Raw genomic sequence first — 24460 nt, forward strand, 5'->3', positions numbered from 1 at the left:
GCCACAAAGAGGCTCTCTTTACCATGATCGGGCTGGTAGCACCCTCCCATGAACTTGGCCAAAGGACCGGTTCCCTTTGGACCTGCGGTGGACATTGTAGTAGTTGCCCCTTTTCTTTGGGGTGGGGAGGGGGAGGCGGGAAGGAATTTTTTCCTCACCACCAGATTGGCCACAGTGGGGTGGGTTTCTTTGCCTTCCCCACAGTTGGTCTGGGACTTGGTTGAGGAGAGTAGGAGGGTTAGGTTATAATGTTGCAACTTAATACTTTTGGTGGATGTCTAGTGCAGGTACTTGCTATGGAAGGAATACGGTGATTGGATTAAATGAACTGGAAAAAAACTGGTAGGAAAGCGTCCCTTATGGGAGCTGAGGAAAGGGGTTTGGGGCTCCTACGTCCAGATCAGTGGCGAGCCAACTGCTTCTCTCTGAGCTGTTTGTTGATGGATACACCAAGGTATTATAAGTTAATAAAGGCATGGCCTAATTAAACTACACCCATGGCTGCCTGTCTTTCTTCCAGCATGGACACACAAAACGTTGGACTCCAAATGGACCCACTCCTTTCCTAATCCTGTTGAAATGGAACAATGTATTACTAGTTGGTTAATAAATTATATGAAAATGTGAAAATTCTTCCTGGATTCTACAGCATAGCCTAATGTTAAGTACACATACATTGTGTACTGTATTTAATGTCAAGCTCTGAAGTTGCCAAGCAACATGTGTGACTGCTTCAATAAACATTATAAAAAAAGAATGGACATTACTAGCTTAGTTAAATGGGTAATGGATGAAGTGCAATACAGTCAAATCTGTTCAAATATACTTTGCAAAGTACCAGGAAGGAATATTCTTTAGAGAGGTGGGTTGTTTTGAAAGTTCAGTCATAAAAGAAAGAGAGGGAAAGAGCCACTAAGCTTTTAAACCTTTTCATTCCCTTTTGAAAGGCTGCATGATTGTGAAAGGCCACTGCAGGTGGATGTGTAGGATTGGATTTTTGAAAGTCCTCAGCATTGATCTCATTCAGCTTCTATTGACTTAAGTGGGGGCAAACTTAGGCCCAACACTGAGTACCTTTGAAAATCCCACCCTGGAAATATATTGGGTCTGATCCGATAGATGTATCTGAAACTCAGCTTTTTAGTTAAGGTTTCAAAATCAACTAACATGTTGACTTGTTTGCTTAATAACGAGAAAGGGTGAAACAGTTTGTATGACGTAAAAACTCTCCTGAAACCTCCCAAAAATTCAAACCAAGCCAAATCTTTTTTGAGGTTTGGAAATTTTCATGAACTCTTTTTCTTATTATTTTTTATTTTTGTGAAGCTCTTCCCCCGCCCCCCAATAGAACCAAGGGTATGGGTAAAGAACTGCAGTTGTAGGTGTTTTTCCTTCTCTTAACTTGGAACAATTTGAGGTTTGCCTGTTTCTACCTGCTACTGACTTACACGGTGATCCCCTCAGGTCTCACAATCTAAGCAGAGTTGGGTTGGGTACGTGCTTGTATGGATGACCTCCAGGAGACCCACAGTGCCCAGATGATGTCTGTTGCCATGGTATCCAAGCGCAACACCTATCGGCTTGTCTAGAATTCAGCGTACTCTCCCTTGATCTCATCTCTCCACAGCACCAAGATTGTTTTCCCTCTGTCTTCTCTTCCTTTTCCTCTTTTCCCTTATTACTTTGTTCTTATGTGTCTCTAACTTCATCAGAAGCTGCTCACAAGTTGATATTGGAATTTTGTAGTAAAAAGGGGTCTTGTATCTTGAGCTGGACATGGTCGGATCTGAGCTTAGTCTGATCTCTTCTGATAAGGAGATCCACAGCCTGCATCACACCATGGAGAGCACCTTCCACCTGAAAATCTAAACCTCTAGTGTAGCTGCCTTCAAGGGTTAGTGATGGGGTTGCAGAAAAGCAGGTCTTAACTCATCTAAATCAGGACCGGGCTTCTGAAATTGTTTCCAGAAGGAGCAGGGAACCCCTGAAGCATAGTGAGCACCAGAATGATAAACTTACATCTGTCTTTGTTGCTTAAAAGGCAGGCTGCTGCATGTAGTACAGATTGTTTCTCTATGGCACTCACTTTCATCCCCAGCTAGAGTAAATTGAATAGTCTAATCCAGTGGTCCCCAACCTTTCTGTGGGAATAGCAAATTCCTATTCCCAGAAGACTGTGGCGGGCACCAGACACCCCGCTGCCGAAATGCGCCCGCGGGCACCATGTTGGGGACCCCTGGTGTAATCTGAAGCAATGAAGGCATGGATCACAGTAGGAAGGTTCTTTATAGAAGAGCAGTCTCCTATCCAATTGGAGGTGGTAGAATGCAGCTCTTACCACTGTTATAATCTCTGTATCCAAGGGAAGGGAAAAGTCCAATATAACCCAGGAGCTGTGATCCACTGTAATGATTGGAGCTGTAGGTTGTCAACTCATGGTGTTCTTCTAGGCATTGTGCAATATCTTCGTGACTGCAAAGGTTACATCTACTGAGAATGAGATACCACTGAATCTTGTATGCATTGTGGTGACAGTGGATTTCATGTATTGTGAGTGGTCTTGTGTATTGTTAAAGGGGTAAGAGAATCCAGTCTTGCAGGACTCTACATATGAGATATCCTGGTGAAGGGGAGGAGGTGCCCATCTTGATTTGTCTGAGAGGAATGAGTGGATCCCTCATAGTGCTTCTCCTGCTAGATCTTATATGCATAATTGCAACAGCTCTGGTCAGTGGTATCCAAGGCCACTGACAGATCGAGCAGTGTAAGCATAGAGAGCTGTCTTCTTTATTTAATTTCCAAAGAAGTTTCTGTCAGCCCACAGATTTGATCTTCAGTCAGTTGCAACTTACCTCCTTCCTTATTCTATGGTGACTGCATCCACATGCCCTATTCATAGGGCTAATATACCTTTTCGGGAATATCTTAAAGTGACCTTTCCTACAGCGGAAAAGCAAAGCAGTGGTGCTGTCTCAGAGTGTGATAGGGCTAGGATCAGAGGTGTGATCTCAGTCACTTTTATTACATAGTAGATGGACCGTGATTTTTAAGAGCAGCTTTTAGAGATATCTGGGTTGTTAAATTTGAATTATTTGTCTAGTCCCAAAACCATGCGTGGGCCCCTTAACTCCATTTTATAATATCCAAACAAAACAGTCACAAAGGATCCAGTAATATACATCAATATTATATTGCTAAGAAAATTCTGAGTTTATTCTTGGGTCACTGGAAGATCGGGCTGCATAGAAAAAGATTTTAAATTTAAGCAGGTGTTTGCTAATTTTTTTCATCTAATTATAAGTAAGAGATTTTTTCCCCAAAAAAACTAAAGTGCAAAATCATGCAAATGAATCCTTTACTATTTTTACAGTAATTTCCCCCTGCTGGAAAACAAATTATATAAACAGACTTCTAAAAAGAAAACCCCCTCAGAACTAGGCAGAGGAAGCATTCTTTTGGTAGAACTTAAAATAAAAAAGCAGCACACCTGCCTACATCTGGTTTCCCTACTACGTATCTCACACAGGCCCTGTTATGTGAAGTTGCTTCCAAGTCAAACAAGTAGCAATTTTTAAGTAGCACCTAAAGAGGAACTAAGGCAGGCCTTGCCAGCAAAACCCCAGACCCTAAAAGTTCCTGCTGTACAGGCTTTATTTTCATTTCCCTGACCCATTTGCACAGAGTTGTTACTGATGGCCTGGCCTGCCTCCCTGTACACAGAAAACCAATAATAAACAGTCGCCAGCTGACACCCCTAGACACCTGCAGAAAACTTTACAGTGCATGATTGTTCATCCTGGAGGAAACAGTTTAACTGAGGCTTGGTGGGTAGGCTTCCAGTGGCTTGGTATTCACTCACACATGCACATTATTTGATCTGTGCAAGAACAGTTCTGGGGCCCTCGAAGGTTGTCTAACCAATTAATAGAAAAGAATCCCTTTAAAAAAAAAGGAAGAGGAAGAAAAAGAATGACTAATGTGAAAACAGCCCCCTTTCTGCACTCATCCTGTTGTCTCTGAAGCGCTCTCCTCAATGGAAAACTAATTTGCACAACGTTTGGGCAGGCTTTGAGCAGCTCCTTTCACCAAACTTTCAAGGCACAACCTTATTATTCTAGTTTCTCAGGCCCCAGCTACTTATTTATTCATAAATTAGATGTTTGCCAGTGAAAATACTGTGATGCCTTTCTGATGAAGCAGGTGCAGGAGAGTAATCCAAAAAAACTTTAAGCAATATTTACAGACTTTTGAAAGCTGGGATTCTTGGAAAGAGGAGTGAATTTCTTTTCACAGATTTTCCAGCTTGAAATCTTTTGCTAATTTTGCTCATAGTTTCTCTATGTCATAATTAACCAGCTCTTATAAATGGCAGAAGGATGAACAGAAGTGTCTATGTCCACTATATCTATATCTATATATCTAGAGAGAGAGTCATTTTAATGAAAGAAGCCCATGTTTAAATAGGAGGGTGACTTGAATTTCTGTATGATCTCCTTTTATGTGTTTTCTTGCATTATACTAGGTGAATTCAAGGAGCTGCTTGCGATCTACACATATTTAGATTACCTTACGTTCATCTACTTGTGGGATTGCCTCCCCTTTCTGACCAAGCACACAGCCTGCGATCATCTGGATCACTTAATCTAAACATTCCAAGTTTGCTGCTTGAGGGAGCTGGAGATAAGATGGTCTCAATTTCAGACCATTGCCTCTGAAATTTACTAGCACCAGAAAACACACATTCAGAAATTACTATAAGGCACAAATGTTTAGCCACATATTTCAGTTTCTCCTATCATCCAGTTGGCCTCCTCTGACTGTCTTTCTCATCTCTTTTGTCCTGCTGCTGAGGATAACTGCACGGTATCAAGTCTCTAGCCATACAAACTGCTGTTTTTCATTTGTATGAGTCCAATCCAAGTACCTTGCATACATATATTACTAAAAAGCATCAAGATCTGTGGATAAAAAGCACTTGACAAGAGATTATTGCGATCAGTAGTAGTAACATTACTGTTATTAGTTTGATCTTATTATTGCTATACAATCTCTGCAAAATTAATAATTTTTAGTTGGTAGATGAGAAATGCCTGTGTTCTCCACCAAGATGATTCCACCTTACGAGGATAGTGGCTAAAAGAAAGGCAAGATAGAAAGTCCAAGTTGTTTTTTCTGAAAGAATTCATGGTGACTCACTTATGTATATGGGGTACAATTTTCAAAATCTCCTATGTGACTTAGGCACCCATTTCTCACTGACTTTGGCGCTTCTGGAAATTTTACCCATGATGCCTTGATACTATAGTGAGCGTGATGTTAATAATTTCCTATTGCTCTTGTGTGCCAGAGTTCTGCTCAATGCGGTCATGTGCGGGGGGGAGGACAGTTGTGGGGTGGAGGGGTCAGGTAACTGGTTGTGGCTTTCTGATCTTCAGAGTTGGCTCCAGTCCCAAGAGCACTTACAACTGTTGTCAGGCAAGGCCATTGATTTAGGGACCTTAAAGGAGCTCCACTCTGCCACCCATGCTTCTTCTGACAGCCTCCTGACATGCCCTCTCCCTCCCTTGATATGTCCCCCACATCAGGAGCTAGGGACCAGGACCAAGGGACTGATCCAGATTTGGCACTATTACACCCTGCATTCTAAATATTGTATTAATTATCTTGGCTGTCAAGGACACGGAGGCTGTTCTATAGAGGAAATCTTGAACATACCTCCACTTTTCATCTTAGTTCAACAGGCAGAAAAGGCCCAATCTTTCAGTGCTTCCCTCCCACTCTGATTAATTAAGGTACCTGGCTTCATCGAAAGATGGATTTGAAATAATGTTTAAAACTCTCTGAAGTGTTCCTAAAATAATCTTTCTGTAACAACTAAGCCATACACAGAATTTATGGTAGTGTGGTGTAGTATGAAGGTTTTATTGGGATTCCTTTGGGATGTCATTCGTGGCTTTGTCACTTGCAAGTAATGCAACCAACCCAGATTCATGACAACAAAGTATATCACACAAGAATATATCCTCTTTCTCTCTCTCTCTCTCAAATTGATTTTATGCGTGTAGATTCTGTCACCAATGCACAAAAATTGCATGTGCAAGTTATCTAGACAAACAAAATTGTATATTTACAAATGGAGACCAGGCTGAGGACCTTTGAAATTTTGACTTGAAGTATTTAAATATGGAGTCACACCCCATCTTTCCCTCTTGAATCTTCTAGTGGAATTGTTCTTTTCCATGGCAGCAAGTTGTGATATCAGAAACGTGGGATCAACTGTTGACTGTTGAATTAAGCAGAAGAAGAAGCTGGCTGGTGATGGAGAGAGCACTTATTTAAACAAAAAAACATCTGCAGTCATAGCAGGGGAGACTCAACAAATTACTAGCCAAGTACATTGCGTTTTGCATAAATGTTCTTTTGTGAAGTCTGTTCTCACGTGACAGTCCATCATTAAATTCAAAGCAAGAGCAGGAGGAGGGATTCCTCCAAAAACAAATGTGTGGGGCTGAAGATGAGCCTGATTTTTCCACCTGGAGACTTTGGCACCAAAACGTGTATGAGGTTGCAACAGAAACATTTGAAGAAACCCTAGTTTGGAGCAGGTAGAAAATATCATTTAATTATTCCGAACGGCGGGCAAGTCCAAATTTCTAACAATGCCCTTGGTTCATGATTCCTTATGAATCATAAGATTTCCTTATGCTCTTTTTTTTTTTTGCTAAATAATTTGTCAGTACTAACCAGTGGCAGATTCAGAGAGATCAATATCCTTTACTTTGCCAAGGGAAGATGAGGGAAAAATTAAACTAACCAAATTCAGGCCCTGAGCCTGGAGCGTTACATGTGTGCTTAACTTTTTGCACATGAATAATCCCGGTAAAAGCAATGGGGTTACTCACATGCCTAAAGTCAAGTACATGCGTATGTCTTTGCAGGATAAATGCCTTAGTGCTGATAATTAGCCAGACTACAGTTCTGACATAGAAAGGTAGAACATGTTTTGCTGAGATACCGTGGCTTTGTCCTTCTCCATCAAAAATATTGTAACTTTTGGAACCCTGTGTTTAAAACTCCATGGACAATCTGGTTTGAAAATATATTTTGTATGTCTAACTGTACTTATTAGAGATTGTGACAGGGTCTGGCCAGATGGCTACAGGAGAGTAATAGAAGGCAGATATATTAGCCCCAGGCTAAGTAGATCCCTTTTCCCTGGGTAAGGTAACAGGGAAGGTTCCAGAACAATCAGGAACCTTCTGGAGACAATTAAGACAGGCTGATTAGAACACCTGCAGCCAATCAAGAAGCTGCTAGAATCAATTAAGGCAGGCTAATCAGGGCACCTGGGTTTTAAAGAGGAGCTCACTTCAGTTTGTGGTGTGCGTGTGAGGAGCTGGGAGCAAGAGGCACTAGAAGCTGAGAGTGAGAACGTGGACTGTTGGAGGACTGAGGTGTACAAGCATTATCAGACACCAGGAGGAAGGTCCTATGGTGAGGATAAAGAAGGTGCTGGGAGGAGGCCATGGGGAAGTAGCCCAGGGAGTTGTAGCTGTCGCACAGCTGTTCCGGGAGGCACTCTACACAGCTGCATTCCACAGGGCCCTGGCCTGGAACCCAGAGTAGAGGGCGGGCCTGGGTTCCCCCCAAATCCTCCCAACTCCTGGTCAGACACAGGAGGAGTCAACCTGGACTGTGAGTTCAGAAAAACAGCCAAGCTGAGGGCTGCCGTGAAGCTCCAAGGCGAGCAAATCCGCCAATAAGCACAAGACCCACCAAGGTAGAGCAGGAACTTTGTCACAAGATGTTTTGAAGAAGCTGTCCGGGGCTCAAATATTCAAGCACAAGTGCTACCCACGGATTATACCCTGAATGGAAAGCCTCACATTTTATAATTTGCATTACATCAGGTTATAAGAGGTTATATATATGGTCATGTCATGTCACATGACATACTTTGACCCCTTGTAAAGGAAGCCGGAATGAAATAGTTTTGTCCACAGAGGTTCAAACACCTGGGTGAAGTAGAAGATTCAAAAGTACCCTCATGGAGCGATTTGTATTTAAGAAAAATTTTAAAATTAAGTAATGGCATATTTTTAACATTTATCTCATTTTTACATTTTTTCCCTCTGACTTCTCTCCCAGGGCCTGATTCAATAATAGATGAAAAATTGATTTTTTTTCTTTCGCTGGAGGAGAGGCTTTTGAGATGCAGAAGTCAATCATTTTGTACTAATTTGGTCCCTTTGGTTCTCTAGGAGGCTTGCAATTTTAAATAAAGTCCATTTTCATAGTAGAGTTTCTGAAAGTGTCTGTGGTGGCATCCATGGTGTTATGACTCATTTTCTTTTTTGCTTTTTTTTAACTTTAAAACTAAATGGAGTTTTTGTCGTATTTTCCAGTTATACAGAGAACCTTGAACTGCCTTTATATTTGTTTTTTTTTTCCTCCCACCTCTTCACGTGAACATAATATGTGACCTTCTGTAATTTTTCTAGGCCCTGTCTATATGGTAGCTTTGTAGAATGATATATACCTAGCTCTTAATCTATAGATCTCAAAGCACTTTACAAAGGAGGTCAGTATCATTATCCTTATTTAAAAGATGGGGGAATGGGGGCACAGTCAGGATCACAACCAGGACTTGGGCAGTTGGTCCTAGCATTCAGAGCTATTGGGGTTGCCAGACTTGGAGGTCAGAGAGCAGCTGAGCTGAGCCAGAGTTGAGAATCAGAGCCATGGGACAACAGGCGCATAATCAAGTGCAGAGATGAAGGTCAGAGCCGAGGATCAGAAGCTTAATGCCAGAGCTAATGGCTGAACCAGAGATGTGGCTGGAGCCAGGAGTGTCAAGGATGGAGAAGGAAGGCAGGAACAGGCACTGGAAGCAGGAACAAGAACAAGCTGGGCAGGACAGGCACAGGCTGGATGGGTGCAGAATTAAGCACCACCGTGGTATGGAACCTGTTGAGGAACCAGTGTGCACTGGCTGCTTTTAGGTCAAGTACGGCTTAGTTCTTCCCCTCCACATTCAGGAAGTGCAGCCAACCAGGCAGTCCCTGCCAAGATCAGTTATGCTCAGAGTGTTGCTAGGAGATTGACCTTGCTTCAGCTGGTTCCCTGACAGGCCCAGAGAGGTGAAGTGACCTGTCCAAGTTGCAGAGTCAGGAACCGAACCGGCCTCTCCTGAATCCCAGTCCAGCATCCTACCCAATGGACCACAGTGCCAACAGTGTTTGTAAGTAACTCAGAGCAAGTGGACAGGTAAATAGTTTGTATCCACAAACACCATGGTTCCATCAGAGTCCCAAACAGTGCCCATAAGGACAGCTGGTCATGGCCAGAACTGTCATACAGTTATTGTTCCGGAACCATACTGCAGCATGTGTATTAACAGAAACAAACAACTGTCTCACCACTGCTGCTCTTCCGAATAATCATCTCTGTGTGCACTATGCCATGTGTTACCAAGAGTGCTGTGCATCCAGATACTCCCACTACTCTGACACTGTGTCCGACATCCTATTGCCTACGTAATCAGGAAGCCCCTTGCTGATTTATATTGCCTGGTCATAACTGCAACCAATCACAGGACTGACCTCAGTTGCCATTATCCATGTCTTTTGAACAGCTGAACTCTTGTACTAGCTGCTTGCAAGGAATCGAAGTTGCAAGCAGGCATATGGGCAGATGCCCAGGTGGGCCTTCTGCTAGCAATACAGATCTGTGACTATCCGAGCAGATTTTGCTACCTAGTCATGGTTACAGCATAAAAACAGATTGCAATAAACTTGCCAAGTCTGGAATCAACAAATTGTACCTATGATGCCAAAAGGAGATAAAGACACTGAAAGTCTGGTGTCACCAAGTATAGGCAGTCATCAAAAGACTAGCAATAAATGGATCACCAGACAGTTTTATGTTTAATTGGATTCTATTCTCAGCAAAGAACCAACACCCCTTTATATCCTTGAGAGTCTTTTACCCGCCACTTGCTGCAATACTGAGCCTAGCAATAATGAAAAGGATGTGAAAGAATATCACGGCAACTGGGAGTCTGATAAATGAGGGAGTCAGGAATCTGGCGGGCAGTTATAAGAGTAAGCAATGGAGTCAGTAGATACTGAATCCTGCTATATGATAGTGTATAACTTTTGCTAACCCTGATCCACATCAGAGTCTAGAATACTACAGTTGTGTAGATGGGTACTTGGTTTTTCCTCTCTTTACAGCCCTGTACCCATTGGGAAACAGGATCTTGCTGGCTTCACTGACAATTGTTTTAGACTCTGGTTGTAGCCAACAGTTTCGGCATGGTTTCAGTGTCCCTGCTGGACTATGATAGCAGAAACTATGCTATAAATGTCTCCCATCCTCCCTGCACTGTAGAAGAGGTCCAGACTGTTTTCTAAACACAGCTGCAACATTAAGGGCTCCTATATGTCTGATCGACACAACCCTGAGTGATGGGGAGCACAGAGTCTGACACACTGCCCCAGAGGAAACACCAGGAAGTACAGTGCCTCCCAGTAATCAAAGGGAGTATACCTACTGCACCACCTCTTGGGGGAGTGTGGCATATACGCCCCTGCCTCTACCAGAGCTCTGCTGGCTGGTATGAGGGGCCATGGCCCCAACTCCACATTATCACTTCTCATCCCCTCTGGACTGGGTACAGCCACTATGATTTCATACCATCCCCACCCCGGCTGAATATAAGCTGGCTCTACCTGTATTGTGTGTGGATGGAGACCTACTTTGACCATAACCATAGAATCATAGAAGGGTAGGACTGAAAGGGACCTCAAGAGATCATCCAGTCCAGTCCCCTGCACTCAGGGAGGACTAGCTAACAACTAGACCATTCCTGACAAGTGTTTGTCTAACCTGTTCTTAAAAACCTCCAATGACAAGATTCCACAACCTCCCTAGGCAATTTGTTCCAGTGCTTAATTACTCTGTCAGAAAGTTTTTCCTAATGTCCAACCTAAGCCTCCCTTGCTGCAATTTAAGCCCATTGCTTCTTGTCCTATCCTCAAAGCTCAACAAGAACAATTTTTCACCCTCCTACTTCTAGCAACCTTTTATGTACTTGAAAACTGTGATCATGTCCCCCCTCGGTCTTCTCTTCTCCAGACCAAACAAACTTAAATTTTTCAATCTTTCCTCATAGGTTATGTTTTCTAGACATTTAATCATTGTTGTTGCTCTTCTCTGGACTTTCTCCAGTTTGTCCACATCTTTCCTGAAATGTGGTGCTCAAAACTGGAAACAATACTCCAGCTGAGGCCTTATCAGCGCAGAGTAGAGTGGAAGAATTACTTTGCGCGTCTTGCTTACAACATTCCTGATGATACATCTCAGAATGATGTATGCTTTTTTTGCAACAGTGTTACACCGTTGAGTCATATTTAGCTTGTGATCCATTATCACCCCCAGATCCCCTTATGCAGTAAGTGTGCAATTGATTGTTCCTTCCTAAATGAAGCACTTTGCATTTCTCCTGATTGAATTGCACCCTATTTATTTCAGACCATTTCTCCAGTCTGTCGAGATCATTTTGAATTTTAATCCTCTCCTCCAAAGGATTTACAACCCCTTCCAGCTTGGTATCCTCCACAAACTTTATAATTGTACTCTCTATAATTGTACTTGATATGCCCTTCTGTGAACCACTGATAACTACTCTCTGAGAACAGTTTTCCGAACAGTTTTCCAACCAGTTATGCACCACCTTATAGTAGCTCCACCTCGGCTATGTTTCTCTAGTTTGTTTATGAGAAGGTCATGCGAGACAGTCTCAGAAGCCTTACTAAAGTCCAGATATACCATATCTACCACTTACCCCCTATCCACAAGACTTGTTACACTGTCAAAGAAAGCTATTAGGTTGGTTTGACATGATTTGTTCTTGACAAATCCATGCTGACTGTTACTTATCACCTTATCATCTTCTAGGTGTTTGCAAATTGATTGCTTGAATTTTGCTCCATTATCTTTCCAGATACTGAAGTTAAGCTGGCTGGTCTGTAATATCTCATGTCTTCCATGAGTTTCTGAAGATAATTTTAATGGCTCATATATCTCCTCAGTCAGTTCCTTGAGTATTCTAGAATGTATTTCATTTGGCCCTGCCAATTTGAAGACATCTAACTCATCTAAGTAATTTTTAATGTGTTCTTTCCCTGTTTTAGCTTCAGATCCTACCTCATTTTCACTGGCATTCACTGCACTAGACATCTGATTGTTACTAAACTTTTTGGAGAAAACTGAAACAAAAAAGGCGTTTAGCACTTCTGCCATTTCCACATTTTCTGTTATTGTCTTTCCCCCCTCATTAAGTAATGGGCCTACCCTGTCCTTGGTCTTGCTCCTGTTTAAACATGGTTTCATGCATGGTTACAGAATGGAGAGGCCCATCTTCTCTCTGCTGGAGCTGAAGTTGTCTTGTTTTTCTTAGTGAAATTTGGATTCTGAATGCATTTGAGTGCAAATATTCCTGTTATGGATTAATGATCTGAGAACGATTCCCATTTTTAATAAGCACCTTTATTTTAACACCAACAGATGTAACCTATACTCTTATCTTAGCAGCCTGTTCTCAGTCTGAACATTGGTTCCAAACCAAGTCAACACCGTGTTTACACAGAGAAGCAAATCCAGAGTCCAGTTAGAGAACAGCTGCTGAACACTAAGAATAAATAGGTGACTGGGAAGCACATGCTTCATGTACACAGCAAATGTTTCTTCTTCTGTACGGTAACCATACTTTTTTTCTGAAGAGTTAAAAGCTAGAACATCTGCTTCTCAGTCAGCCATTCTCTCCCTCAAACCCTGCTTCTCAAGTTCAAAAAGTCTGGTTAGCTTTTTTCTTTTCTTTTCTTTCACTTTATTTGTGTGCCTGTGAACTTTCTGCTGTGTATATTTGCCTAGAATCAAATTAAACATGTACCAAGAATTGTTGAGCAAGAGACAAGTCAGCTGAAATATATTGACAGCTGTTGGTTGCCAGTATTAACAAATAACAGTGGTTTATCACCTGAGCTGAGGCTTATTTTATGCTAGCTAGTTTGGGATACCTCAAAGACCACACCCATTTTGGAGTGCAAGGGCTGTCACATTAGCCAACGGTACTTTCTATCATATGACTTCTTTCTATGCTAATGTTATTGGTAGCATTATAGTAGTTTATAGAGTCCCCAATTGAGCTAGACACTGTGCAAAAATACAGTAAAACAGTACCTGTCCCGAAGAGTGTACAAGCTAAACAGACAAGAAGGATTATTATCCCCATTTTACAGATGAGGAAGTGAGGCACAGAGAGTTTAAAGTTTGGATTTTCTAAGAACATAAGCACATAAGAAGGCCATACTGCGTCACACTAATGGTCCATCTAGCCCAGTGTCAGGTGCTTCAGTGGGAATGAATGGAACAGGCAATCATCAAGTGATCTATCCTCTGTCGTCCACTCCCCGCTTTTGGCATAGGTGCTGGAACTAGGGGTGCTTGGAGTGCTGCCGCACCCCCTGGCTTGAAGTGGTTTTCATCATATACAGGGTTTACAGTTTGGTTCAATGGCTCTCAGCACCCCCACTATAAAAATTGTTCCAGCACCCCTGGCTTCTGGTAGTGAGAGGTTAGGGAGACCCAGATCATGGAGTTGCATCCCTGACTATCTCAGCTAATAGCCATTGATGGACCTATCCTCCATTAACTTATCTAATTCTTTTTTGAACCCCTTTATAGTTTTGGCCTTCACAACATCCCATGGCAACAAGTTCCACAGGTTGACTGTGTTATGTGAAGAAATACTTCCTTTTGTTTGTTTTAAACCTGCTGCCTATTAATTTCATTTGGTGGCCCCTGGTTCTTGTGTTATGTGAATGAGTAAATAATACAGCTCAGCCTGTGCAGTTGCAGCCACATTTTCAAAGAGCTCAGCCCCCACTTAAATACCCAGATATATGGTGAGATTTTCACAAGCGCTCAGCAAGTTGGGGTTATGAGAATTTTTGAAAGTCTGGCCCTAAGTGTCACAGTGGGAGCTTCTGGGTGCTGAGCAATATTGAAAATCTGGGCCCTGATTTTAGTGCAGAGAACTTAAAAACCTGGCTCCTGAGCTCTTTGTAAAATGTGTCTCTACATGACACACAAGAAGTCTGTGGCAGAGTTAGGAATTGAATCTAGGGGCTGGTCTGCACGACCGCTTAAGTCGATGTAACTTACATCGCTCATGGGTGTGAAAAACACACCCCCCCCCGAGCGACATACGTTACATTGACTTAAGTGCTGTCCACGCCACACTATGTCGGCAGGAGACACTCCCCACCGACATAGCCTCCGCCTCTCGTGGAGGTGGAGTAATTATGCTGATAGAAGAGCACTCTCCTGTCAGCATAGCGTATCCTCACCAGACATAATACAGGAGCGCAGCTGCATCAGTGCAGCTGTACTGATGCCCTATATCTCCAGAATCCCAATGTCTGAACTGCAAGAGCAGCCCTGTTCTTGGTATCTTGCCTAACTACTTGTACAGATTGAAAAGACTCCCTAAGCTATTGTACCTAAATCTAGCACACAGTTGACAGGATGTAGGTGGTCTTTTAATAAGAGCCTAATCCTGCAGTCCTTCAACCCAGAGAACTCCCATGTAACTCAGTGAAAGTTATGCATAATGAAGAATTGTAGGATTGCGCCTTGAGTAACGATTTTAGCATCTGTGTGGTCTTGACACAATGTTATTCCTGCAACACCAATATGAAATAGGTTCCTATGAGTACTAAGAACCACAAAAGAGTTTTACCGTTTAACCCAAGGTAGAGTACATATCTGCTTTATATTACTGCTAGGTTTTTGTTTGGCTATTTCTGCTAACTAAATAAAGTATCAAAGAGTATTTCTTTTGGTGTTCCAAACTAGCATCAATCACTGCTGTTTAGGGGAATGGAATCCAACATTTAGATCTAAAACGTGAAAGGTTATAAGTGATGTTGAGCTAATTAAAATGGTCAGGGCTTGGAGATATTTTAAGTGAGGAAAAACCAAGACAAACATACATTTAACTTTTTTTTTGCTATGGTAAGATCTCCGTTTTTTGAATTGCACTTGCCCTTAGACCATATCCTGCTTATTTTGGATGTGTTAGAAGAACTCGGGATTAAAGTCTGCTGTGATCCTGTGCTTATTCTCATGCACCTTGTTTTTAATTCTTTTGTAGAATTATAGGTAAGTAAAAGATACGTGTTTTCTGAAGAACCAATTGCATTTTTGAGCATAGGAAAAGGAGACTGAGGTAATACCAGATGTATTACTATTACACATTTTAGAAAAATCTGAAAGCTAGAATAAGAAAGAGAACAGTATTTCCAGATGAAAGTGTGAACACAGTGAAAATTTGTGCACAGCAAGTTATAGATCCATTTTACACCTTAGTTTACTAGAATGTTTCAATTGGTTTATAAAAAATTAAGCCTCACACTTCCCCCACTAAAAATAAAATGTAGTTAAAGATAAAATCAAAAAATGGAACGCTACATTTTACACAGTTTTCACTCCTGTGAGGGGTCAGGGTCAGGAATTTATTCCTGTTTGCAGAGCAGACATGCGAATGGCATCTGTTTTACAGATATGGAGGTGAGCGCCTTTCTTCCACTGCTCACTGGTATTTCTATTAGATGTAACATGATCTTCAGGTGGCAAATAAGGCCAAACACCATGCAACAAAAATAAATTGCTAGTCATTAAACATATATTTTAACTTATAATGCATTTTAAGCCTGTCCCTTTCAGTCAAATTCTGCTTGGGCCCTTGGGGCCCCACCTGTGATACTGTCCACATGAAAAGAGAATGAATAATTAATAATTGACCTAAATATTGTCTGTCTTTCCTTTCCTGCCATTTACCTTCCATTAGTCAGACTTTAAAGTACTTTTGTTAGAAGTATGTTTCACCAGACAGCAGGGCTGGCCCCTTAATTTCCCCATATTCTATCTTCTATACCACATTTAACTTGAATCCATAAGAGGGATCTCTCAGTACTGTGGCTCATAGATCATGCTGGCTTATTTGCCAACTCTTAGGTCCCAGTTCAGCAACGCCCTTAAGCATATCTGAAGTTCCATTCACATGGGACTTAAGCACATGCTCACAGGCTTTGCTGAGTACCGATAGACTTAAGTGAGTTAAGCCCATGCTGAATCAGAACCTACGTACAGTTCCCAGCTGTGGGGATGTCATTTGCTACTGTGTCTTCAGAAAATCAGTGATAATGTATGGTGTATAAAATATTCCCCCAAGAGTCTAGTTTAGCCTTGCAAAATTCTATTCACCCACTGGCAAAGAAAGAGTAATTGGTTTGGGGTTTTGTTTTGTTTTTTTACTGGAGATTGAAATGTTTATTTTCTTTTTTCATCCCTCTGGTAAAGGGCTGGTGTGCAGATTTTGAGGCTGGGCTAATAATATTTCCTAGCATTTCTGCAAGGTTAGGTTAATGGATTCCTCATGAGGGTATTTCGAAGTAACCACTCATTATTGTATTTGTCCTTATAGAGTCCCATGCCCATTGCACTAGCTGCAATGGGCATGGGACTCTATAGCACTATGCTGCTTGTGTTAAGAATTTCAACTGTTTTTGGTTTGTCCTTTTTATTTACTTTGTGTGTGAATATTAATGTTTTTGTAAGGCACTAGTTTGACAGTGCTAGAACTGCAAGTCTCTGTTTATCCTTAGAAATGCAGGCAGTGCAAGTACCATCCTAGGTACTTCCAACTTGACCAAAAGGGGCCACCTTCAAGCAGCTGGTCTCTTCCTGAGGTTGTCAATAAAGATCCCAGTTAATAGATATGGTAATGATTGGTTTTTGTGATGTTGACGCTTGCACAGGACCTCTCAGAGGTCCAGAGAGACCTGGGCCACTTTCAGCTTTTGAGGCCCCTAGCCATAATAAAAATAAAAAATGACGACATATGGTCTAATCTTGTGCCATCAGAACCAATATATTTTAATTAACATTTATGAACATTTTTAACTCTTTAATATGACAAAATCTATATCAGTTAACAAAAAAATGGTTTTTTACCAAATCACATCTTAAACATAAAAAAGAAGCTTACAAGAAGTGGAAGGTTGGACATATGACCAGGGAAGAGTATAAAAATATTGCTCGGGCATGTAGGAATGAAATCAGGAGGGCCAAATTGCACCTGGAGCTGCAGCTAGCAAGAGATGTCAAGAGTAACAAGAAGGGTTTCTTCAGGTATGTTGGCAACAAGAAGAAAGCCAAGGAAAGTATGGGCCCCTTACTGAATGAGGGAGGCAACCTAGTGACAGAGGATGTGGAAAAAGCTAATGTGCTCAATGCTTTTTTTGCCTCTGTCTTCACTAACAAGGACAGCTCCCAGACTGCTGCACTGGGCATCACAACATGGGGAGTAGATGGCCAGCCCTCTGTGGAGAAAGAGGTGGTTAGGGACTATTTAGAAAAGCTGGACGTGCACAAGTCCATGGAGCCGGACGAGTTGCATCCGAGAGTGCTAAAGGAATTGGCGGCTGTGATTGCAGAGCCATTGGCCTTTATCTTTGAAAACTTGTGGCGAACGGGGGAAGTCCCGGATGACTGGAAAAAGGTCAATGTAGTGCCAATCTTTAAAAAAGGGAAGAAGGAGGATCCTGGGAACTACAGGCCAGTCAGCCTCACCTCAGTCCCTGGAAAAATCATGGAGCAGGTCCTCAAAGAATCAATCCTGAAGCACTTACATGAGAGGAAAGTGATCAGGAACAGTCAGCATGGATTCACCAAGGGTAGGTCATGCCTGACTAATCTAATCGCCTTCTATGATGAGATTACTGGTTCTGTGGATGAAGGGAAAGCAGTGGATGTATTGTTTCTTGACTTTAGCAAAGCTTTTGACACGGTCTCCCACAGTATTCTTGTCAGCAAGTTAAAGAAGTATGGGCTGGATGAATGCACTATAAGGTGGGTAGAAAGTTGGCTAGATTGTCGGGCTCAACAGGTAGTGATCAATGGCTCCATGTCTAGTTGGCAGCCGGTGTCAAGTGGAGTGCCCCAGGGGTCGGTCCTGGGGCTGGTTTTGTTCAATATCTTCATAAATGATCTGGAGGATGGTGTGGATTGCACTCTCAGCAAATTTGCGGATGATACTAAACTGGGAGGAGTGGTAGGTACGCTGGAGGGCAGGGATAGGATACAGAGGGACCTAGACAAATTGGAGGATTGGGCCAAAAGAAATCTGATGAGGTTCAATAAGGATAAGTGCAGGGTCCTGCACTTAGGACGGAAGAACCCAATGCACAGCTACAGACTAGGGACCGAATGGCTAGGCAGCAGTTCTGCGGAAAAGGACCTAGGGGTGACAGTGGACGAGAAGCTGGATATGAGTCAGCAGTGTGCCCTTGTTGCCAAGAAGGCCAATGGCATTTTGGGATGTATAAGTAGGGGCATAGCGAGCAGATCGAGGGACGTGATCGTTCCCCTCTATTCGACATTGGTGAGGCCTCATCTGGAGTACTGTGTCCAGTTTTGGGCCCCACACTACAAGAAGGATGTGGATAAATTGGAGAGAGTCCAGTGAAGGGCAACAAAAATGATTAGGGGTCTGGAACACATGACTTAGGAGGAGAGGCTGAGGGAACTGGGATTGTTTAGTCTGCAGAAGAGAAGAATGAGGGGGGATTTGATAGCTGCTTTCAACTACCTGAGAGGTGGTTCCAGAGAGGATGGTTCTAGACTATTCTCAGTGGTAGAAGAGGACAGGACAAGGAGTAATGGTCTCAAGTTGCAGTGGGGGAGGTTTAGGTTGGATATTAGGAAAAACTTTTTCACTAGGAGGGTGGTGAAACACTGGAATGCATTATCTAGGGAGGTGGTAGAATCTCCTTCCTTAGAAGTTTTTAAGGTCAGGCTTGACAAAGCCCTGGCTGGGATGATTTAATTGGGGATTGGTCCTGCTTTGAGCAGGAGGTTGGACTAGATGACCTCCTGAGGTCCCTTCCAACCCTGATATTCGATGATTCTATGATTCTATGATCTCTTATTTGCTTAAATTTGAAGCTATAAGCTGAGAGTGTGCATCACATTTTGATCCAATAGGGATGCACATGAAAACAAGTTGCAAAACTTATCAAATGCCAAAAAATTAACAAGTGTCTAAATATGAGGCCCCCTTTGAGCTTGAGGCCCAGGCCAAATAGCCCTCCTGCCCAACCCCACCCCGCTCTGATTGGCCCTGCGCTTGTGGACAAAAAACCTTATCAGCTGTACTAGGGGGAGATTTTCAAAGACAAAAGGGGTCACCAACAGATGGCAGTAGTGAATTCACTTCTCTCTAAGGCTTCAGGCCACAGGATTTACAGCCGTAATAAGAATACATTTTTACTTTGAGGACTGCAAAGTTTTAGAGACAGATATTAGCACCAATTTAGTGAAGAGAAACGTGAGGCACAGAGAGATTATGTAACATGTTGTAGGTTATGCAAGTCACTGTTCTTCCCGTAAAGTTTTGCAAAGTACCAAGGCCCTGATCCAGAGCCCATTGCATCCAATGGACTTTGGATTAGACTCCCAAATTAATTAATCTTAGTTCTTTAGCCACTAATTTGATCAGCTTTGTTTGTTTGGAAACATGCAGATTGTCCTCTCCAGGCAGTGCATAAATCAATCTGCGTGTTCTTCTGACATGTAGAGTTTTCCAGTACAATTTTTTCTTTTAAGGATTCTGAGTGTGACAAAAAGTCCACACACTTTCTTGTCCTTACTTGCAATTAGTTGGCTGAAACATGGCTTAAAGGCCTGTTCAGTTTAGAAATTTATTCTGGAGGCTAAGGTGGAACTTTATGTGAGTCACTGGGTGTAGACTAGGCCTGACATAATGTCCTCCCACCATTTACAGTATTTGTCAATATATAGATTTGTAGGCTAGGTTGTGTAATGGTGTAAGACTCTGACAAGGTTTGTAGTTTGGGTTTGGTTCAGATATGTTCCCAAAAGTTTGCATTCTTATCCAAACTCACTGAAACCTCTTGAATGTGAACAACTTGGCTATGAATCTCGTGGAAACAGGCTGTCTTGTTAAATTTCTGGTAGTGTGCTTGTGACTAAGTTGGAAGTCCTCTGTATCTGATTCTTCTCTAACTTACTTTAGTTTATAGCAGTGACTCTGCTGACTTCAGTGGCAGTGCTTGTAATTTACACCTGTGCAGGGCATGATCCAAGCCTATGGAAGTCAGGGTAAGTTATTCTGTTGACTTTCATAGGCCTTGAATTAGGACCTAAGAGAGAGGAGAATCAGGCTTTGAGACAACACCCTTCATGAACCATTAAATTAAGAGGAATACAAAGACAGCAACAATGCTGGGGAAAAAATAAGTAATATTTCAGAAAGTTAAAAAAAGATTGAGTGAATTTAGTTCTAAAAATAAAGAGAAGTTTGGAGTAGGCCATTATTTTTCCAAACTAGTTTGGCCATTCATAGTTTTGTTCCACTCACATTTCTCTAGAGTGCAAATATGCTCCTGGAGAAAATGCTAACAATACTTTTCATGACTAAGGTACAATTCCACATGTATGTTCTACTTTTGTCTGTATGGAGCACTGATGAATCATAGAATATCAGGGCTGGAAGGGACCTCAGGAGGTCATCTAGTCCAACCCCCTGCTCAAAGCAGGACCAATCCCCAATTTTTGCCCCAGATCCCTAAATGGCCCCCTCAAGGATTGAACTCACAACCCTGGGTTTAGCAGGCCAATGCTCAAACCACTGAGCTATCCTTTCCCCCCTTCTTCCACTGAGCTATCATACATATACAAACCGAAAACTGGAATAACCAAAACATTGTTATCTCGCCAAGTACCTTGAACAAAAAAATGTAAAAATATGATGCCTAAGGTGATCTGATCCAACATGGGGATGTTCGGTTCACCAAGCTAAAAGGGAAAAATACTCACGTTAACAGAGAGGAGCAGCAAACTGGTTTGAGTCCTCTTCTTAATTTCCAACCTGTGATTTTCAAGGAGATTCAAAATTAGGCACAACATATTTGCCCATCCTTAACTCTTGCACAGTCTGTCACAGAAGTTCTGCAGAGGCATCATCTTTCTTCTCCAGAGTTTTACACTTTCTATGGTGCCCCTTCTGAGAGTCAAAGCTTTTTCTATGAGCTCCTTGAACCTCGATAAGGAAGATTTAAAATGAATTCCCCATTCTGTGGCAAAATCTGTTCTGGGGAACCAGGAGCTGCCCTGGCATGTTCAACAGACACTGGCTCACATACTAGCACCACTTACAATGCTTATCCTGCTACTGGATCCTCTTCCAATGTCAATACTGGAACAGCAGAACTTCTGGCATCATTCCAAATACAGTAGCCACATTTTTGAGACACATCTAGTGTTTAGAAGGAAAAATGTGTTCCTTGCTCTTTTGGTGAGTCACAGGCCTTTAATGCAGCCCTTTAAAACTGTCGTTTGTTCCCATCACACACAAAAGCGCACCCTAGTATGCACTGGATTTTCAGATTGGCAGACAGCTGATTTCTTTCATTTTCAACACAAGAGATGAATTATGTGGCTCTCTAATTGCACTAATATCATTGATGATTTTCTACAGGAACGTGCGAGCTTGTATATTCCAAAGGGCCAAATTTATGGCTGGAGCAATCAAGCACAACTCCGTTAACTTCAACAGAGTCACATCTACTTACACTAATGGTGAGGGTGGTACTTTGTTGTGATAGTTCTGGTGTCAGCCCACAGAGAAATAAACTTGTACGCAATCTTTTCTGTCTATTCTACTGTTGAATCTAGCATTATAGTTCCTTTGGTTTTAAAATTTGTCTAATTATTAAAATAGTTTTTTCTCTCATCTGATATTTTAAATATTGCACGCCTTTTTACATTTGTTAAATAATTTTTTAGTATAAATTAACTAAAATTTCAAAACAAAAAGTCATTTTGAGTGAAAAACTGAAACTGAACTGATGCTGTCTCACAAACAGTTTTGGTTTTGGTGAATTGACACTTTCAGATGAAAAAAAGTTGTGTTGGAAAATTCCCAACCAGCTCTATTCAGGAGGCAACTGATTACCGGTAAATGAATGTGTTTCTTCTTCTAGCAATAGGATACATTAAAATTTATAATAAAGGAAGTTGTAGTGAAAAGTAAAGAGAACTGTAGGAAGTAAGTTTTAAATTTCACATATTCTGTTTAAAAAAAAAATTAACATGAAAGCTTTATCCGCTGTTGATCATTTCAGTTAATAAAAATGACATACAAACGTATAAAAATCCTTCTCTGAGGCAGAAAGGTGTGGCAAAATTAAAAAGTGATAGAACATCCTAAGAAAATTCAAGCACATTCATAGTTTTATGAATGAAAGCTTTATAGGTGGTTAGAAATGAATCACAAGAAGAAAAATGAAAAATAATGCTGACAGATGAGATAGGATCAAAAGCTTTTAGTTTTCAGTGGGAATCCTTTGTACCTTTATTACAGGAAATTTTTGTTTTAAATATTTTGATTGGGTGTTTGAAGTTCAAAAGAAGTTTTGAGGACATTAATAGGAACAGTTATTGACTTTACTGTAGATCTGTATTGATTTATAGTTGATTATATGTGAAAACCTATTTAAGGAAATTAATTTGATAATCAGAAGAGAGTTGAAAGATGTCCTTTATGTTTTATACTGCAGATAGTACATGCATTTTGCCAACATTTTTCTTTTATTATTGGACTATCACATGTAATTCAAATTATTTAAACTGTAACTTCGGAATTTTTAAAGAGATGATGAATCAATTGTTCAGATATTTATGGCAAGCTTCTAGTCTTTTATCTAATCACAGCTGCAGTGTACTGTAGTTGCACTTGTTGTCAATTAAAAAGAAACATTTTTTTCTGATTTAGCATAACATTCAGCTCAGTTATGCATCTCACAAGGTTGAGTATGCTGGGGATGGGAGAAGTCACATTATGCTGAAGTAGCTGGAGGTATCCACCTATTGAAAGGTTCTTCTGGATCTACCGATTAGAGATGCTTATGGTACAAAAGATGCAAAGTGTGGTAACACAACCCTTTATGGAAACTGAGTGTGAATGTGGTAGTAAAGGAAAAGTATTGTAAGAATAACCCGATGTTTTGCCAAAGACACCATTACATTAGAGCAGTTTAGTGAGGTTAAAATAAAGAATCTTTGTTATAAGAGTTCGATATGATTTCGATATGCCATTTTTCATAGATGTACAAAAAAAAAACCCACTCAGATCTCAGCTGGGTAAAAAACCAGACATAGTCTAATGGATACTTGTGTGTCTCTTCTATCTGATAACCTTTAGGAACCAGGAGGCAAGAACTATCAATCATCCAAGCTATAGAAGCCCCAGTCCACTCCTGTCCTGCCAATTCTTCTTTTGCATTGTGGAAGTGTTGAGAAAGAGTTGCCTCGGTCCTCCTACCCCCCCCCCCACCTTGCAAGGAAGAAAAACCAAGGGACGTTAGTCTACCATACTTGTCTCAGGCCCCTGACACTGGCATCCCAATGAGTAATCCCTCTAAGCCATTAGGAGTGGATTCCCTTGAAGGCCCAGGATTGTCACCAGATATAGAGGTCTATCCACTGGCCCATTGCCACACTGACTTCACTATTGGAATGTGTAGGATCAAAAACAGAATTGGTGGACTTACCATACGGGGCCTAAAGCTCTTTCGGGAGGATCAAGACAAAGTGGTTAGGAACATTCTGAATCCCAGAAAGATCCTTTTACCTCAGTCCATGTGACTCATCCTCTTTGCTAGTGACCTTCTCCTCCACCTTATCCTGCAGTTCCTACTGGAAGGGTTTCTGACAATCATCTTCCTTTCATAGGCAGTCCTTTCATTTTCAGATGCTTTGTGGTTCCTTCTCTTCCCAAAAGAGATTTCCCTCCAGGCTCCTTTTTCTGTTCTATCTGACTCCTGTCTAACCCTGCCTCCAAGTAACTCTATTGGGTTCTCACTGACCCAGCTTCCCCCATTCATTCTATTGGGACAAAAATGATAAGTCACAAGAAGAAAAATGAAAACCAACGCTGAGAGGTAGTAGGGGTTCAGAAACCTTTGATTGTGAGGGGGGAGGCTTTAATGTGCCCCTACTAATTGGACTTGTTCTGTATGGTAACAGTTCAGCTGCTCGAGCTCCTAGTTGCACTCTAGGTAAGGCCTTCTCTGAAGATTACGGGTTAGTATAATAACTAAGCATAATGGTTACTGAGTAGGACAGGAGGAGAGGGGGATGTCCAGTAAGCAACGTATGACTTGTAAATTTGAATTTCCCAGGGCTACCACGTGGATTATTACACAGATTTTACTCTGGTTTCTTTAACAATAACAATTTTTGTTCTGGTAGTCACTAACAGTGGACTGGACCTTATCTTGGATGGCTGACAGTTTTTTCCTCCTACTTC

General features: G+C 41.6%; 1 protein-coding gene across 5 annotated transcripts in view; it reads left to right on the top strand.

Moving 5' to 3' along the window:
• Positions 1 to 24460, top strand: part of CFAP299 (cilia and flagella associated protein 299) — a 379314-nt gene that overhangs the window by 310340 nt on the left and 44514 nt on the right. The gene's annotated exons all lie outside the window — the stretch shown is intronic.

The sequence above is a fragment of the Chelonia mydas genome, chromosome 4 (genome assembly GCF_015237465.2).
Source record: "Chelonia mydas isolate rCheMyd1 chromosome 4, rCheMyd1.pri.v2, whole genome shotgun sequence".
Lineage (NCBI taxonomy): Eukaryota > Metazoa > Chordata > Testudines > Cheloniidae > Chelonia > Chelonia mydas.